This window comes from Hetaerina americana, unplaced genomic scaffold (assembly GCF_022747635.1).
Source record: "Hetaerina americana unplaced genomic scaffold, ioHetAmer1.1.p SCAF_9, whole genome shotgun sequence".
Lineage (NCBI taxonomy): Eukaryota > Metazoa > Arthropoda > Insecta > Odonata > Calopterygidae > Hetaerina > Hetaerina americana.
In genome coordinates this window covers 24,818,669-24,825,203 of record NW_027287538.1, presented here as the reverse complement: position 1 = coordinate 24,825,203, position 6,535 = coordinate 24,818,669, and positions in this window count along the sequence as shown.

The following is a 6,535-nucleotide window of genomic DNA, read 5'->3' as shown; positions in this document are numbered from 1 at the left end:
GAAATGTTCTCTCAGGGAGTGACTGATTGTCGTCGACTCACCACGAGGCGCAACGGAGAAAACGTAAACAGCACCTCCGTGATCTTGACGTTTGCGCGTGATAGACTACCCGACAAGGTGTTTGTGGGCTATGAATCGGTACCAGTGAGGCCATTCATCCCAAATCCCGTGCGTTGTTTCAAATGCCAACGGTTCGGCCATGTCGCGTCGCGTTGCGAGGGTAAGGCCACCTGCCCGCGCTGTGGCAAAGACGCGCACGAGGATAAAGAGTGCTCTTCGGAACCTCTTTGTGTCAATTGCGAGGGTACACACCCAGTGTACTCTCGTGATTGCCCGAAGATGAAAGAAGAGAGGAAAGTCATGGAGATAAAAACCCTTGAAAAAATCCCATATGCGGAAGCGAGGAGAAAATACAGGGCGCTAATCGCTCCAACTTTCTCCCGGTCCTTTGCTTCCGTTGCAACCACGCAATGTGTAAAGTGTACCATCGCCACGCAGACGGACATACCGAAAGAATCCCCAGTTGAAAACACGCAAGTGCCTAAACCCAAAAGGGTGAAGGATGGGAAGAGTAAGGTGGACAAGGAGCCACCTACTCCTGTGGGCCCTTCAAAGAAGAGCCCACAGAAAACCACCAAGGGGGACACGCCAAAAGGGCGTGAGAATACACCTTCCCCGCCGCCTCCAGTGAAGCCAAAGAGGCCGGAGGTAATTGAAGAGGACCAGAGTATCTCTGATACTGAGGTCTTCGCAAACGAGTGGAAGAGGAAACATCGCTTCAAGCGATAACCTCAATAGAATTGGTCATCTCCCTTTTTAGTCATCTTATTTATTTATATATTTATTTATTTATTTTAATTTAACACTTTAAATGTGTTCCATTCTGCAGTGGAACTGCAATGGCTTTTATCGGCACAAGGAGGAGCTGGCCATTTTAATCCAAGATTTTAAACCCTCTTGTATTTGTCTCCAAGAGACCCATTTTAAGGCTGAAGATAAGGGTATTCTGAAGGGATTCACTGTTTTTAGAACGGATGACCTAAGTGGCCAACGAGCCCAAGGGGGAGTAGCAGTTGCGGCCCGTGAGGCCCTTTACACCTCGCGAGTCCAACTGAACTCTCCATTCCAGGCCGTCGCTGTCACGGTGCACACCCCTGAGAGGATGACGTTATGCAACGTGTATCTGCCAGAGGGTGCACCGGTGACCCGCCTGAACCTTGAAGCCCTTGTCCACCAGCTTCCTCAGCCGTTCATTTTGATGGGAGATTTTAATGCCCATGATCCTCTCTGGGGAGGGCCAGAAACCCAAAGCAATAGGAGAGGTCGAATTTTATCCAACTTTATTGAGGATTTTAACCTGTTTTTATTAAATAGCGGCGAAAAAACCCGCTTTAACAGCTTCAATGGGGAATTCTCAGCAATAGATCTTTGTCTATGCTCGAGAAGTCTAGCCCCAAAGCTGAAAATGTCCACCCACAACGATCTCTGTGGGAGTGACCATTTTCCTCTTCTACTCGTTAAGGAAGACTCTTCGCCCACCATTTCAAAACCTCCGGAAAAGTGGCGTGTTAACCGTGCGGACTGGCCACTTTTTAAGCGTACGTTTACATATAAACACGACGCAAGTTTCGACGCGTTGCACAACGTCGATAAACTAAGTTCAACGCTGTTGGCGGCAGCTACCAAAAGTATCCCTCGTACGTCCGGGAACATTAATCGAGCTCCTGTCCCTTGGTGGAACGGGGAATGCGACCGGGCGATCCGGGCGAGGAAAAAAGCATTAAATATTTTTAGAAAATATCCCACGGCAACTAATCTGGCATCGTACCGCCGCCTGAGAGCGCGAGCTCGAAGGGCCGTGAAGGAGGCCAAGAGGGCTTCCTGGATAGAATACGTCTCTACCATCAACCATCGCACGCCGCTTGGTCAGGTATGGGACAAAGTCAAGAAAATCTCCGGGTCCAAGGGCTCATTTGTCATCTCGCCATTGCTTGTTGCTGGCCGGGTGGTTAATTCACCTGCCGAAATAAGCAACATATTTGCCAGTCAGTTCGCGGCCAATAGCAGTGACGAGGGCTATGCCGCGGACTTTGCGAACCTGAAGAGGCGATGCGAGAGTGTCCCTCTCAATTTCGGTGCAGGTCCTACAACCGAATATTACAATGAGCCTTTCACGCCCTGGGAGCTTAAATCCGCCATCGAAGACTCCCATTACACCTCGCCAGGGGCGGACGAAATCCACAACACATTTCTCCGGAACATTCCGGAAACTGCGATTGGGGAGGTCCTAAATACCCTCAACCAACTTTGGAACGAGGGCAGTTTTCCTAATGCCTGGCGAGAGTCCATCGTGATACCAATCCCAAAACAGGGCAAGGACAAAAATGACCCGAACAACTACCGTCCCATATCTCTCACCAGCTGCCTGTGCAAGGTGATGGAACGGATGGTAAACCGACGTCTCATGTGGTGCTTGGAGAGTCGACACCTGCTCTCCGACGCTCAGTGCGGCTTTCGGCGTGGCAGGTCCACGACAGACCATCTGGTGCGCACGGAGAACTTCATCCAGGAAGCCTTTCTCCACCGTCAACACGTCATAGCAGTCTTTTTCGACCTGGAGAAGGCCTATGATAGTGTGTGGCGATGGAGAATCCTCAACACGCTCCACAAGTGGGGATTTAGAGGCAACATGGCCCTATTTATCAGAAATTTTTTAACTAACCGCCTTTTTAAAGTAAGGACTGGGAAGCACTTATCCCGATCTTTTACACAGGAGAACGGGGTACCCCAGGGTTCAGTACTGAGCGTGACGTTATTTGCCATCGCCATCAACGACGTGGTGGAATGCATCAATGCCCCGGTGATGGCATCGCTCTATGTGGACGACTTAGCCATATTTTGCCGGTCGACACGACTGCCAAACGCTTCCAGGCAAGCCCAGGTGACTCTAAACAAACTGGGAGAGTGGTCGCGAAAGAACGGATTTCGTTTCTCCATGGAGAAAACGAAATGCGTGCACTTTCACCGTCTTCGCGGTTACCACGTTACCCCGACCCTAACCCTGTTGGGTAGGATTCTTCCATTTGTGGAGTCCGTCCGCTTTCTCGGCATGATCCTGGACCAAAAGCTGAACTGGCGGGAGCATATCCGCGTGTTACGCGAGAGGTGTCGCCAAACCCTCAACGTTTTAAAGTTTTTAACTCACTCCACTTGGGGAGCAGACCGCTCCACCATGCTTTTATTGTACAGAGGCTTGGTGCGATCCAAACTGGACTATGGTTCCATAGTGTATTCCTCAGGACGAGAGTCTTACTTGAGACCACTCACATGTGTCCACAATGCTGGGATACGGTTGGCCACCGGGGCATTTAGAACAAGCCCAGTCCCAAGCTTACTTGCAGACGCAGGGGAGCCTCCGTTGGAAACCCGCAGGATGATTTTAATGGGCAACTATGCCTGTAAAATTTTATCAGAGACAATCCACCCTTGTTTTAACATAGCTTTTAACCAACGGTTTTTAGACTTATTTAACAGGCGGAGAAGGGCAACTAGGCCCTTTGCCGTTCGTTTTAATGATTTTATTAATGAGGTAAATTTTACATTTCCTCAAATATGCCCCGTCTCCTATGCTAAGTATCCGCCTTGGTTAACACCAATGCCGGATATTAAACTCATTGCCAGTGCACGCCGCAAAGCCAAAACGACCGATTCCGAATACCAGCAGCTCTTCAGTGCCGTCCTCAGCTCACTTTCTGACTCTGTCCCAGTCTACACCGACGGGTCAAAGTCAGAATCTGCATGTGCCTATGCGGTCGTGTCCCACTACCATGGAGTCGTGAGGAAAAAACTGCACACTTCTTGCAGCATTTTCACAGCCGAGCTGTCAGCCATAAGGACGGCCCTAGGAGAAATAAAAGAAAGCAATGGCTCTTTCCTCATCTGCACCGACTCGTTGAGCGCCCTAAAATCTTTATCGGTCTTTGCACCTGTGCACCCGATAGTCCAGGAGATCCATTATACCCTGTTGTCCCTTCAGAGAAAAGGGAACAGGGTCTCCTTTATATGGACTCCTGGTCACGTCGGCATAAGAGGCAACGAAAAAGCTGACCAGGCAGCGAAGGATGCCCTTCGACAACCCGAGACCGACTCCGCCTTGGTTCCAATGGAGGACGTGAAGGCCGCCTTGCGGAACTCGGTCCTGCATCAGTGGAAGGAGACTTGGCAGTCTCTTCAAAATAATAAACTCAGGGCAATAAAACCGGTCGTTTCACCATGGTCCTCTTCCATCCGGAACATTCGGAGGGAAGAGGTCATGATTACGCGCCTGAGAATAGGACACTCTGCCCTCACTCATTCGTACCTCTTTGCGGAGGTAAAAGAACAGCCCCGCTGCAATGAGTGTTTCCAACCCCTGACCATAAAACATATCCTGACGGAATGTACAACATACCAAAGGGCCAGAGACATGTTGAAGATAAGGGGAGACTTAAAAAATATTTTAGGGGATGACTCTGGGTCTATAAATCGAGTCTTAACTTTTTTAAGGGCAACCGGTTTAATGGGGCAGCTTTAGCTTCGGAGCGCATAATTTTAATGCTTTTGATTTTAGCATTTTCCTTTTTTTTGTTTATTTTATTTATTTATATATTTATTCGTATTTATCTGTTTACTTATTCCTAGTTTAAAAGGAACATAAGTTTTACGTAATGACAGTGGTGCAAAATGACCATAGCTGTCGACGCACCCTACAAACCCCTAAAACTACTACTACTACTACTCGAGTAGGACGTCTTTGATGTCCGTGGTGTGCATGTGGAGGTCAACTCCACGGACTACAAAAGAGGATGGGTTTTTAGTTTCGGAAGGTGCGGAGGAAGGGGCGTCGTTGGGTTTGGAAGCGCCCATGACCGAAACGAAACAATATAAATAAATGAAAGGACTAACTTTGTAGTTCCACACGAAAAATTTATTCACATGACCCGGGTTTCGAAGTAAAACTTCATCATCAGGTGAGCTCTCTACATTTGCAGCCCTTATATACAGCCAGGGCGGGGGTGGGGTGGAGAAAATCAGGAAGGTTTGGGAGGGGTAAAGTCAGGAAGGGTTTGCGTGCCGGAGGGGAGGGCAGTTTGGGGTCACCTTGAAGGTTGAAGGAATGTGGAGCGGGAGGGAGACGTCTACACTGTATTGCTCTCGTGAGTCAGGGGATTAGGGAGGGTTAGATGAAGGGGATGGGGGTATGCCATCGGCTACCGTGAGGATTGGGACTTTAAGGAGGGGAGAGTGGGAGGCATACAAAAATTCTTTAACAATATTTTTATTTAAACAAACACTATTTAAAACTTCTAACTGTTCTAAGGCGTCTAATCTATAGCCTTTGCTTTCAACATGTAAAATTTCGAAATCAAAATCACTTTTATGATTATTTTCAATCAAATTCTTTGCGAATTGAGAGTCCTTCACTCGTTCTTGGAATTTCCTCCCTGTCTGTCCGATGTATATTGTTCCGCAATCGCACTTTAGCTTATATACTCCACTCTTTTCCTTATATGGGATTCTCTCCTTTGTGTGGGAGAGCAGGCTCCTGAGGCTTGATTTGTTCGAAGTAAATTGTTATAATGGGCTATCTTTATTCTATCTTTTGGAAGTTTCTTACATACTTTTTGTGAAAAATCGTCTATATAAAGGATTCTGCGCCACTTGGCTGCGGGGTCCTGTGGCGGTTCGGTACTGTAAATATCTTCCAAGGCCATTTTTTTCAGTTTTTTGCGGTATAGTTTCTCTACTAGCTCCTCATCTTAGCCGTTGTTTCTTGCAATAAATTTAATCGTGGTAAGTTCTTTTTTGACGTTGTTTTGCGACATTGGGACGTTCACCAACCGGTGTATCATTGAATGGAAGGCGGAGAGTTTTTGCGAGAAGCAACGTCTTCCCCCCCGCGGGTAGGGGGATAGAGAATACTCCCGCAGTATCCCTGCTTGTCGTAAGAGGCAACTAAAAGGGCGGGGAGAAAACCCCGAAAACAAACCCCAAGCCAGCAAGGGATGCGTCCGGACAGTGCTGTGGATCCACTGTCTGTGAGCGGCCATACCATCTGGCCTGCGATCCGCCCAGGTGTTTGCCGTGCCTGGAGACCCGTAAGGGAGAGAAGGGGATCCTGGAGGGTGAGCTTTCTGGTTCCCAGCAGGGTGTCGGATGCCCTGTATGGACCGGGGAGTGATACCCCTCTTCGGCCCCGGATTTCGTGTAAACGGGAGGCCGGGAGCTAGCCACTCCCGGTCAATCGGCTTCCGTCGCGTTTTCGCTCCGGTGGCGAGTGCCAAGGTTGTGGGGGTCTGCGTAGGGAGGTCGGAGATGTAAGGGTTTTGGTGGGCCCTTGTATCGAAGATCCACCCCGAAACAGACAACCACTCCTGAAGCGCTATATCCCTCGAGTTAGCCCTGGCGACCGCTCCGGTTTGGCGGAGCGGCGTCCCGAATGTGTGGCTCCGTGGTGGGTGGGGAGGCCGAGGGACGAATTATTAACTATTATGGA